Below are 13236 nucleotides of genomic sequence, written 5' to 3' on the forward strand. Positions count from 1 at the left end.
GTGTGTGTTACGGACTCTCCGTAGTGTCGTCAGCGCGGCCGCCGCACCTGAGGGCGCCCGCTGCGCAAACGGCGCAGCGCGAGCGTGGCGGGCGCTGGGAGCGCAGGGAGAGGGCGGGCAGGTGTGTGAGGGCAGGGCCGGCTCCGGGCGGCTCCGGGCGGCGGCACCGGCCCGGCCGTGGGTGCCAACAGCGCCGGCTGCCCCGGCCCCGCCGGCTGAGGGGGCCCGGCGGCTGAGGGGGCCCGGGCTGGGCCGGGGGCAGCGCCCAGGGGAGGGGGCCGGGGTGAGGGGGGCCGGGCCGCGGCCCTTCACACCGCGCTCGGCCTCGGTGGGTTTCGCATCCCGCCGCCGAACCCAAAGCGCAGAAGGAGCGGGTTCCCGAGCTGAGCCCAGGAACAGCGTTTCCATGTGGGCGGTTGTGCTCCGTGTGGAACCCTCAGCCATTGTCTGAGCTGGGTAAAATCGAGGCAGCTTTGGGGTGTGCTCGGGCAGGTCGGGCTGCACGAGGGATGTGGGGTTCAATGATCTCCTTCTTTCTCTTCTAGAGATCAAGACAGGGGGGTTCGAGAGAGCTTTCAGCTCCCTGGGATGATTCTTCCCAATCCCAGAACGTGGCTGTGGAGTTGAGGAGCTCCCAGCACTGATGTCCATCAGGCTCCAGAGAAGCCCTGGCAAGGCAGAACCTTTAGGTATGTTGAGGAAGGGACGAGTCTGGTGTGTTATTTCATCTTTGGGTGTGCATTCCCTAGAACCTTTACAGAACTTCGTATCCCTTCAACATTCCACGTGCTTCCACACTCAAATGGCCGATGCATTGAAATGAGTGCTTGAGAATTTCTGCCAGGTTTTGCAGGTTAAGTGCCTTTTCAAACCCAGCTCTCACCGTTCAGGCGCGTGGCAATCGTGTTTGGTATCACTTTTTACACCTTTCAAAACTGATTTTGCATAGGCTGTGAAGATGAAAGACTGCTGACTGGGGAGCTCTATTCCAAAATAATCAGCACACAACGTGCTGTGTTGAAGCAGCCCGTGAGGGAACTTTGGCCAAAGGCTGTAGGATCAGGAGATTTGCGGTGCTGAAGTGAAACAGTAACTTTCTTTCAAAAATGAAAGTGATTTCAGCATTAGAGTGGAAGGAAAAGCACGTGTGCATTAATAACTTTACATGCAGTAAGAGGTCCAGCTTGTTCCAATTAAACTTATGTTTTGTGTACTCCTTTGCAAGGCTGTGGCTGAAGTGTCACCCTGGTTCTGAACAGTCAGAATAACTCTGCCTTTGTAACAGACTTTTATCTCATCGTGTTTGAGGATTGAAAGGAGAAACAAATATGAGGAATATCAGTTGCTGCTTTCATGTCTTGAATTGAGAGATTTCAAAGCAGCGAATGAGTTTAGCCAAAATCTCCTGTGTGACCTTAAAATACCAGTGTGGGCCTTGAAAAGAGACAGAAGATAATAGATAGAAATCAAGGACTTGTCCAAGGACTTCACATGAGAATGTTTTTGTTTGAAATTAGTCACAGGAAATAGAAACACAGCACAAATATAGCCCCCAGGAAGGCAGCTGAGAGGGATGGTGGGATGGGAAGGGGCAGCTGTGAAATGAGTGGCTGTGCAGCACAGCTGGAAGTGTAGTGAGGAGGGAAAACCTGCAAGAGATGGCACCTCAGGTAGTGAAGTTATTGCAGAGGTAAAAGAAAGATGTTTTCAGCTGTGGTCTGAGTGAAATCTTGAATTCTTCTGTTGAGTTCTCCCTTGGGCTAATGATTTGCCAAGGGCAAAAACACAGAGGAAAGGGGATTGATGGATTAATTTAGAATACAGGGGATTGAAAGAGCTTTGGCGCTGCAGTACAAGGATATAAATTTAACAAGGAAATGAACATCTGAGGTTTGGAAAAAAGTTAACATCTGTCTTTAGGCTTCATGGAATAAAAAGGAAGAAAATTGAATTTATGGCTCTAAGTATAGTCAATAAGAGATAGGGATTGAATTGTGCCAAAAGCACCATGAAATTAGAGATACCTTGATGAAAGTTCAAATAATTAACAATAATTATGCTCTTTCTTGGTACAAAATACTGGCATAGAAAGAATTATATTTTGGAATATATAACTATGGTGAAAATAATGTGTGTTTCCTACAGATTTTTTCACAGAGATAGTTGAGACATTGTCATGTATCCTTGAGTGTTACCTGCATCCCTTGGATGAATGAGGGAATCCCAGAGGCTGGAGAGGTGTGAGTGTGGAAAGGGAATTCACAGTTAAATTCTGAATACTGCACAGTGCCTTGTCCTGTCTCTTTGTGTCTCCTTACTGGCTAGATCAGGTCAGGATGGTTGGATTTAAGCACTACAGAGTGTTTATAGTGGTATAAAACAGATCTGAGATGTCAGTGTGGAGACCAGGAGTGGTGGCTGAAGACTATTATTTCACTGATGGTTACTGACACATTAAATGTAGAATTATTTTGTAAAAAAAACTTCTTTTCCTGGACTGATTTTCCTGCTTGTAGATCTCATGCCAGATTGTGCTGTGTGATAAAGAACTTTGATTACCAATATTAAATAAAACGCAGGGGCAAGGCAGGAGCTGGTATAAATGACCAGCACGTGAAAGCAGTTTTCCTGGGCACCAAATAACCCCCGAGAAGCAGGGGCACCCTTTCCAAATCTGTTGGTAGGTCCCTTTTTAAGCTGGAGCGAGGCAGGCACTGCCTGCGCAGGGGCCGCCCCTCGGGGGTCACCTTAATCCCACATTAAGGACTAAATGGCTGTTAACAGTGGGAACGGGAAACCCGAAGTGAGCAGGGATGAAATGCAGCCGATCACGTTTCAAGTGGTTGGTATTGTTTACAGACAAGTGGGAATGCTCTCGTAGTGCCCGAGGGAAGAGGGATCTTTTCCTTGTGACAACTCAGAAATCTCTGTTTGCGACTCACCATTGTCCAGTGACCCAGTTCTTCACGGGTTTCGAGTTCTGCCTTTGGACATGTACTGAAGTTAATGGGATTTGTGCACAGATAGCTGAGGACAGACTTTGAATTGGAAAAAATAACTGTGTGAGCATGTCTTTTAAAAATCTTCACAGAAAAAGCTGGCTTTGCGTGGGAAATTAGTCTCATAAGCTTGACAAGGACTTAAAATGAACAAATAATTGGAGAATTTGTAAAGGAACTTAACTTGACTTTGCATCGTTCCCAGGTGTTGGAATTTGCCTTGGTTTGTGTACATTTGATCCCAGCTGTTATTGGTTTCTTTCATTTCATTCTGCCTTCATTTCTGTTTGGCCCAGGGCTTCTAGATGGTTAATCTGTGGCATGATGGGGAAAGAGTTTTATTCTGAAAAATACTTACAAGATATGTATTCGCTTTTATTTTAAGGTATATCTCGGGCATAGAAGTGAGAGAATCAAGCAGAGGAGTATCCAGTGTAGAGGGTACTTAAAAATGGAGAATTAGTGCTGCAAAACAAAAGCTGACATGGGTAAATCTGGCAGTCACTTGTGTACATAACTCATTACCAAGAGTCTTACACAGGGCTTGCTAATGTCTGATACAATCCTGAATGATTGTTTGACTAGAGCAAAGGAGATAAAATGGTGCTAGAGGAAAATCAGACCCTAGGAGAGGAGGAATCACACCATGGAATGTCACACAGGGCTCTTCTGGCCCCAGTGGAGGTTCTGTGGGGTGACATTTCGGAGATCTTTTTAACGATAGGGATGAGGATGAGCTTGAAAAGCAAGCAAAACTGGAACCAAGGAAATGGGAAATACTTTCAGTTTATGACTAATGCAATTATTAGAGAGGCTACAGCAGGCACTGTGGTGGATTTAGCTTCAAATAAGAACAGAAGTTATGCCATGTGTGATTGATTCCAGGTTGGGTTACAATTTAGAAGTGCAATTAGTGAGTCATCTGTTACTTTATATCAATTATTAAAATCAACAAAGGTCTAGGTTAAAAAAGAGAGTGCATGCCTCAATATGTGCTGCTCTACTTGTTAATTTTCTGATTTCCCTTCTTTGTTTGTTGTGTCTCAGCTGTGCAGAGCTGTGCAGAGCCGTGGCACAGAGTGTTCCTTAAGCCAGCCCGTGAATTGCTGTAGGGTGAGGCAGCCCTCACCTCTCAGCCCCTGCCAGCCCACACTGGCTTGGTTTGGGCAGAGCCAGCCCCAGGGCAGCTCTGGAGTGAGCCTGCAGGTCAGCGGTGCCTGAACCCTTTGTGAACACAGGGGCTTTAATCCCATTTTTATAGGTGCTGTTTAGGGCACAGTGAGATGCAGCTCAGCTCTGGTGCAGACTGTGCTGCCCTCAGTGCACTGCTCGTGTTCTTCCCCCGTTCCACAGCTGCTGAATGAGGAAAACTTTTCTTCTGGTGGCCATGACAAAACTCAGAGCAGGAGGCACAGCTCTGAGGGACACTACCAGGCTCCATGGAGGCACTGACCCAGTAGGAAGGCCTGGAAACAATATTGCCACCTTCAATGAGCATTGAATTACAGTTTCTAGTGAAGGTGAGGCCCCAGGTGGTCCTGTGAAGTCTCCTGGTCTGTAACATGGTATAAGGTGACATATCAAAGTGGGGTGTTGATACATCATCTGGACTGCAGCATTGTTCTTGTGAATGGAAGTGCTTTTGCCTGTTGTGCCCCTGGGAGTGGAGGACTGCAGCTGGTTGAGGGCATCTCTGCTGGGCAGGCTGTGCCAGGAGAAGGGGCAGGAAGGAGGTTCTGGGGCTGTGCTGTCCCTGAGCACAGGGAGTGGCAGTGTCATGGGCAGCATGTTCCACATTGCAGTTCAATGGCATGGATTGCAAGGATGAGCGTGGTCTGGAGGCCCTCTGGACTGTGTGAACAGACATCCAAAGCTGCACTGAACTTCACAGAAGTTCACTGTTTTCAGCCTTTATACTTTCTAATACGCATTTGAGATGTGATTCTGGGAGTGCTTCACCCTCCCATTGACTGTGGTTGGTGTGGTTTGCACTTACATGTCACTGGAGATGCTGAACCAATCTGCAAATCAGCTGTTTTCCCATTTGGGGGTAGGATATGTTACATGTTTATCTCATATCAATATGAGATAAGTATTTTTGTTTATATCAGTGGCAAGTAGATAAATATTTGGGTCAATATGTATGTCCTTTCTAGAAAAACAGTGATACAGCTGTCAGGGTTATTGGTTTAGGGAAGAGCCTGATTGGACCAGATAAGGGATGACAGAAGTTTACTGCAGGTCCTTAGACAGATGTGTTAGGGTGGGTTTTTTTGCCTTTGAAGTTTAGGATTGAAAAATTGCCATCATTCCAAAGCAGAAACAACTTGGGTGGCCTTTTTATCACTAATAGGCAGAGCAACTAGGCAGGACTGTGACTGCACTGAAAAGAGGCTCTGTCACACGAGAGGTTTTCCAGGTCAAGATTAAAAGCAAAACAGCTCTCATCACATGAGCCTTTGTACTGCACCCATATTTTCTAAATGCTTTTGGCTTATCTTTAATGTTTATGCTGCTATCAAAAATAAACCCAGCTTCTCTCTCCACGGGTGTTGTATTTAACATCAACAGTGAATAGGCTTTTTCATTCTTAAATGCTAATTTTCTTTCTGTTTTCAATCTGTTTCTGGTAAAAAAAGTTTTTGTTTCTGATGGTTTTGGTTCCTTCCCTCTTTGGTTTTTGAACTGCATGATTTCTCCTTCCCATACCTGTTTCTGTCTAGACAATCAGTATTTTTTTGATGGAAGCAGTGGCTGAGTGTCAATCGATGACCCTTAGGCCTAGAGCTTGAATCAGAGTTTGTTTGAGTGCAGCTGGCAGTACAGTCATAATAATTTAAAAACCTTTACCAAGACTAATTTTCATCAGCAGACAGTGGAGAACTCTTGGGAACAATTGTAATTGTCTTGCTTTGAACTGTGGTCAGAAATCTGGTCTAAAAGTATTGCTATGATGAGAATTTTGGTTATAATGAAGTAGTTTTGTAACTTCATCAGAAACCTTGTGAGACACAGCCAGAATTCAATGGCACTTGGAAAACGATCCCAAGCTGTACCCTTGGGATCAAACACTGACCTTGCTGAAGCTGGGGAGGTGTTTCCTGAATGCAGTGGTGCCCAAACCCAGCATTCTGCCTCCTGCTTTGGTGTTCAGCCTTTCTATCAGTTAACTTAAATAAATGTAAAAATTCTGTTGGACGCAAATGTTCAGAGTTATGACTTTTTATTTATCCTGCTTACTCTTTGATGACTTAAATTATTTCAGCTCATCTGATTACTTATTTAAGGACTATTGATCTCTGGGTTTTTTTCTGGGAGTCCTTGTGGGGTAGTGTGTCTCACAAACAGCATTTCAGTTGCCTGCAAATTCAGGCAAGCAGACAGGCTGTTGTAGCGTTGTAGTAACCAGGCAGGTGGCTTATTTTAGGCTAAGTTCTATGTGAAATATTTATGCACTCATTTAAATACTGAAGAGCTGGAGTTCATGCAGCCCAGCACAGCTCTGTGTCAGTCAGCAGTTGTGTCTCCTTGGTGGGCAGCCCCACAACTGAGTTCTGAGGGCATTCAGCACTCAGGGCCCTTAGCTGGGGAGCCTGGAAGTGCAGGCACTGGGGCTGCAATCCCCTGTCACTGTGGTTTGGTGTGGAACACAGTCAAGGCTCAAAATTCTTCTGTGCTTTGGTTCATCCTGTGGAATGGGGGGTGCTGGGCTTTCCTGAGGGTTTATAGAGCTTGCTTCATAATTTATATGTTTGAAACCAGCATGTATTTGTTGTGGGTATCATTTAGTGCAACAGGGGTTTGTTATGTACAAGATTAAAGTATTTTTAAATCACTGGAAAATTTAAAATGTGCAAGTCAAAGGCAAAAGGAGATGTTCCAGTTTCCTGTCAGTTCTGCTGCATTGTGCATCTTGCATTAGTACCCAACCTGTGTTAGCACTCCTGCTGGATAACAATCTTCCAGGGTTGTGCTGCTCCTTCCCTGAAGCACAGCTGCTCTTCCCAGGGGACAAGCACAATGCAGGCAAAGCTGCTCCTCTGTTCTCTGCTCACTAATTGATCTCTGGCTCGGCCACTTCCAGCAAGGTCACAGAATTGGCAGCTACAAAAACACTGTTCTGTGGAAAATTTAAAGGGGAAGAGTAGAAGTACCCAGGATGGGATGGTTTGGGGTTTTTTTAATTCATAAACATTTTAATTTGTTGGATCTTCTGTTTTGCTTCTGCAGAGGTCTGAAACTTGGAAAGGACTGACACCAGAAGATTGTCCATCGTGACCCGTTCCTGCAGTTTGTGAGTTGTGCCCTATCCTGGAAATTGTTCTTTTCTCACTTTGTAATTCTACTTCTGTTTTTACTAGAACAGGGCATGAGTGTTCTTATTCAGATCCTGTAAAGGGAAAATGATTTCTAGGCAAGAATAGTGTGATCTCCTCAGATTTCTTTCTTTGCAGAAGATTTGCCATGCTGGCCTTGAAAGGCATCCACGTGGCAAAAGTGCATAAAATCATACGTGCTGCTCTCTCAGAGCTGGCTCTGATTAATTCAGGTGCTTTACCACTTGAAGGGTGGTGGAGATTTGGGGTTAAAAAACCCCCCAAAACAACCAAAGCTAAGCTGCCAGTGTCCCCATGCCAGGGTCTGTGCTGCTCATTGAGCACCGTGCCAGTCTCTGTCATTGTCACAGCTGTGCCCTGCTGTGCTCAGCAGGGAGGGCACAATGTGTGGGGCCACAGCCCTGCCCAGGGGTCCACATCCCTCTGGTAGAGCTGTGTGCCATCCTGCATGTGTCCAGGCTAGTGAAAACATGTGAGAACTGCAAATAAAAATGCATTAGCAAAGCTTAAGTGCTTAATTACTTGAAAAGCAGGAGAGTCTACAGGGTTTGGGCCAAACTGCCCGAAGGCAAGTCTGGAACACTGAGGGCAGAATGATGCTGTGCTGCATTAACAGGGGGTTCATGAATGGCCTGGCAGAGAGAGGAAGAGGGGTTTGGTTGACCTGGTGAGACTTGTGTGATCTAAAAATGCATGGAATGAACTGCATTGAGTCATAGCTGTTGTAGCATCTTTAAAGAATAAAATCTGCAGCTTCCTCAGCAGTGAGGGGCTGCACTGCACGTCCCCCAAAGCAGGTGTTCAGAGCACCTCCTGTGGAACACTGTTCATTCCCGTGATCCAGATCACAGGGAGTAACACACACGGTGTTTGTAGCTGCTCTCAATAAGCTGGTAATTGAATTAGCAGCTAAATACTGAAAGATTAGGCATGATGTCTTTGGGAGAGGGGTGTAGAAGCAAGCCTAATTTGATTATTGCAGCAAATCCATTTTCTGTGCATTGAGAGTTGAAGCAAATAGTTGATGGTTCAGAACTTCTTATTCTCCTTCTTATAAAGAGCTCTGCGAGCGTTTGATGTTTTTAACTCTTGTGTGAGACACGGTACCACAGAGAGGGAACAGAAAAAGGACATGTTAAATTGTCACGAACCCCCGAGCTAATGAATTGATTTGACACTGTTTATTCTGCTAGAACTCGAAGGCGATTAGCTGAATAAATGTTTAAGTTTGAATCTTTAATTTGTCTATAAATATGTCTAGTGGTTAATAGGGAATCGCGTGCAGAGTCACCTTGAGCAGGGAGCGGCGGTGCCGGGGCGGTGCCGGGGCCCGAGCGCTGCCCCCGCGCGGCAGCGGCCGCTCGGTGCCTTCCCCGGCTCGCCGTGCCCGGGGAAGGCGAGAACACGGCCGTTCCTCGGGCAAAGTCACTCCGGGAGCGCCAGCAGTGCCCAGCACAGCCAACGTCCGCCCGCGGGTGGGACACACCCGGGGCTGGCAGTGCCTGTGCTCGGTGAGAGGCTTCAGTGTGTGCCCGGTGCTCAGGACAGAGCCAGGCTGAGGAGGAGGCGGGGGGGAGCTGCAGGGATGGCCCTTGTTGATGTCTGGCTGTGGAAAATGGGTAAGGACAGACCAACCTGTCAAACTGACTCACAGGATTAATCATTTATCCACTGCCACTTCTCTAAATAGTCTGTCCTTATTTATGTATAATACACAACTAGGTGCTTAAAATGAAAACTAGAAAATAGAAAACAAAAGCAAATGGAAAGAAGCGAGTGGAGTTAAGGACAGAACACAGAGTCTTTGTACTCTTGGATCATTTGTGTATGTGCTCATTCATTATAGATCCACTGTAGGTAACAGTGGCAGAATTTGATATCGTGATTAATGTTGATTAATGATACAATGATTAAAGTTGACTTTTGTTTCCAAGGGACCTTACAGCCTGATTATATGACATTATAAATGTTGATTAATTTCTGTCCCTCACAAAAATGGTGGAGGTGTAAATATTGAACTAGAGTAGCAAAACAAGTCATAGTCATCAGAACAGTAAAAGTGCAGATCAGGTAAATGCCATACATTACAAAACCACTGACTGATATGAAGGGCACGGTCTGTGTTCTGTATTTAAACACTTGACATGAAATAAATGAGGTTTCATGGGTTTAAAGTACCTCTGAATTACATCATTCTTGAACAGCATTCAGCCTAAATAAAAGCACAGCAGGATGTAGGAGAAAGTTTTTGCTCATCAGCAATGTAAATGTTCTCTTTTGAGGGGGCAGTGGGATTTCTGAGGTGTGTGAGGCAGGTCCTTGCAGTGGGAAGGGCTGTGCAGCATGTCCTGGAATTCCACTGAACTGGAGAGAACCTGTGGTGGAGCACATTCGTGCCTAGTCCTGGGGAGGAAGTGCTTTTGCACAGTGCTGCTTCTTCCCACCAGGATTCCTGCGTGCCCTCTGCTCCATACATAATTCAGGTGCAATACATAATTGAAGGACTATAAAGCCACACTTACTTTCATGTATTTAAATTACCTGATGAGCCAGAGATGGTTTTTGCCTTGTCTGTGCTTTTGCTTTGCCTTCCTGTGTAGTTTGTTGGAACAGTGAGGATCAGAGCCCAGTGAGTCAGCAGCTCCTGAGAACCACTACCAAGATGCTGTTCAGAACCAGCTGTCAGGATTAGAATTGTACTAGGAAAAAGTATAACTATATAACAAAGTCTAATTAATTTGCAGTATCAGATTTCACTTCCTCTGTTAGCAACATCTTCATAAAGTAAAGCCATTTCAAAGGAGAAAACCCTAACTTCTGAAGGGTACAGATCTCACAGTAGCAGGAAAAAACTCTGCCTGGGATGGCCTAGACTATCATAATTCCTAGGAATGTAGTAACTGAGTGTCTGTGACGTGTTTTCTCATACAGGTCTGCAAAAAAGACCAACTTACACATGGAATTAAAAGGGGGAAAAAAAAATCAGTCTCGCATCTTGAACTTTCTCACTGCTCCTTTCTGTTCTGGATTCCTTCTCTTTAGAGCAGTAGTTTGTGCCTGGATCACAGGATGGTATTTCCAGTATTTCCAGTGCTGTAATTGCTGTGTGTGGAAAGCGTTGCTGAGGTGCTCTGAGCCTTTGTGTTTCAATCATTGGACCAGTAACATTTTATATATTTAATCACCATCAAGCAGAGTTTGGATCCAAGCTATTTAGAGCAACTGTCTGTGCTATTGCAACCCACTCAGGGCCCTGAGGGAGAACTAAGAACAGAGAGAAGGCTCAGATTTCTTTGAGCAATTCACTATTGCCAAATACTTTGGTTTGTTATGGCTGCTGGGTTATGGGGTGGAGAAGTATTGGGATGATCTGTTCAGAGAACATGGTGTTAAAAGAGATCTGCTTAGAGATTCAGGAAAATGCTGCTTCTCTCTGCTCTGAGCACCAGAGCTGTGAAGCAAACAAAACTTATGTTGAGCATGAGGTAGAGATCAATATCTGAAACATTCTTCAAAAACAGAATTGAAAGCTAATGTCCTTCCACAGCTCGTGGCAGGAAGAGCCTCTTCTTTAGTTGACAAGTTACCATTTACAGCAGTGTTAATAAAAGATCTCCTGGCAAAAAAAAGACTAAATTGTAACATCTCCAAACCCTCTTTTTATAGGTAAGACTGTGTGTCCCTCAAAATCTATACTGCTCAGCTAAACTGTGCTAGGTTTGCTTTGCTAACCCCTGATGGGGACACACAGTCTTTGAGAGTCCATGTTAAGCCTTTTCCACTTTATCTTGATAACATTTAGTTCCTTCCACTTATGGGATGTTTTCCTCTTCTGTACTTTCCCCATTTCCCCCCCCAGAAACAAACAACCCAAAGCATCCCTTTGTCACTTGGCACCTCTGGAGAGCTCCACTGCTCAGAATTTGCACGAGTGCTCCTGCAGGCAGTGTAATTCCAGGGCTGATTCCCACCCCAGGCCCTGGCTCTACTGGGGCACTGCTGCTGCCCTGCCCAGTTCAGGACCTGCCTTGTGGATCCCCAGCCCACCCCTGGGGGCTGCCAGCCCCTCTGGCTCTGGGGTTATGGACCTGTGCTCATCCCAACCTGCAGTGATTGAGGCATTCTTCTGACAGGTCATTACAGACAGGATTTCACAGCACGAGCATCTCCAGCACAGGGGCTCTCACTTTATTCTTTTTTTCTGTTTCACACTTTGTTATGACACCTCCATCTGTTTGCTGTTCTGTGCTTGTATTGTTGCTGTGGAAAAGCAAAATGCAACCACATCTTTTCTTCTCTCTAACGACAGGACAGATGACATAAAGGTTTCCTCAAAGCTTGCATTGTCTTGTGTTTTTAACTCACTGGACAGATGTCATTCAGGACTTACTCCCTCTCTCCATAGTTCTTCTGACCTTTGGCAATCTCATGACTGTCACAACCTGCTGACACGTGGAAGGACTGAGCTCCCTGGGAGCATGTTCTCCATGGGCCTGAACCAAAGCCTGCTGTAATTGCTGGCTGTCTTTAATTACTTTGGGCTTGGAGTCAGATGTAAGCGTAGAAGGCACGTAGTAATTAGTGATCTCTCTGGCTGCTGCTGGCACTCTGACTGCTACCTGTTGTCCCATGAAGAGCCCCGAACTAGGATGAATCCACCTGTTTCTCTACTCCTGCACTGTATTTCTCCATTAACTGATAGTTGCAGTTATGATCCAATGTTGTCTAATGCAGTAAAAGCCTGAAATTGGGAAAATGTGCAGTCTGACAGGAAAATGTGAGCCTGCCAACATGGTGCCTTGCTTCAGCCCCTCCCCTGCTTCGGGAGCAGTTGTGCTGTAGAGGAACAAGCTGGGGAGCACTGAGGAAATGCAGGTGAAAGGTCCAGGGTGCAGGAACTGAGAGACTGAGGCAGTTACAGAAAAAGCCCTCTGTGTACCCATGAATTTGCACTGCCTTGCCCTGTGCCTCTGTTCCTCAGCAGCAGGGACTGATCAGAATGGTTCTGCACTGATGGAGAATTCTGAGCGTTCTGTTTCCCGAAGAGGATCCTTAAAGACCGTGCTGTGGATTGGGGAATGTTTTCCTTTCTGTGCTGTGGATTGGGGAATGTTTTCCTTTCCGTGTAGTGGCTGTAATTGTTTCTGAGCTGCCTTTACCTGAGCAGTTGCCATTAGCTGAAGCACTGGCAGTGGCTCAGTGAGTCCTGCTCGTGGCAGCTGCTGGGGGAGCTCTGTGGCTGCAGTTGCAGGGCAGAGCAGGATGCTCTGGGGCCAGGGTGCTCTGGGGCTGTGCTGTGAGGAGCTGTGGAGAGCAGGAACCCCTGACCTGTGGCAGTGCAGCCACAGCAGCAGGGCTGGGCCTGCTCACTGCGTGGGGCTGTGTGAGGGAGGGAAGGCTTTGTGGGGAGGGACAGGCCTGGCTGTTGTGTTTAGCACAGGGGAGGCTGCATCCTTCTCCTCAGCACTTCTCTTTGCAAAGAACTGTGAGTTTTTCATGTCATAATCGGTTTTTTAACCAATTAACTATGAGTCTCTCTCTGCCAGTAGGCACAAAGACCGTGCTCTGTTGTGCTCAGCATTATCTCTGTTGTGGTTTGGTTTTCAGGATATGAGTTTATTTTCCTCCCCATCTGATGGTGGCATAGTGGGGCACGATGGGGAGGGGTCCTTAAGGGCTGAGTCCATAGACCTTTCTGCAGCAGTTGATGCTCAGTTGCCTGAGCTGCCAATCCATCCCATGGGCTGCTCCTGGAGCAGGGCCTTCTGGAGAGGCACTGCCCGAGGAAAGGTGCCGTGTTCCCTGTCTGTATTATCTTGAAAGGAGTGCCTTGCTGTTGCATTGCTACTGAGCAGCATAATTCAGAGCATTCTATGAAAAGTGTAATGGTCAGAGCAGAC

This window comes from Neopelma chrysocephalum, unplaced genomic scaffold (assembly GCF_003984885.1).
Source record: "Neopelma chrysocephalum unplaced genomic scaffold, ASM398488v2 Primary Assembly neopelma1_74, whole genome shotgun sequence".
Lineage (NCBI taxonomy): Eukaryota > Metazoa > Chordata > Aves > Passeriformes > Pipridae > Neopelma > Neopelma chrysocephalum.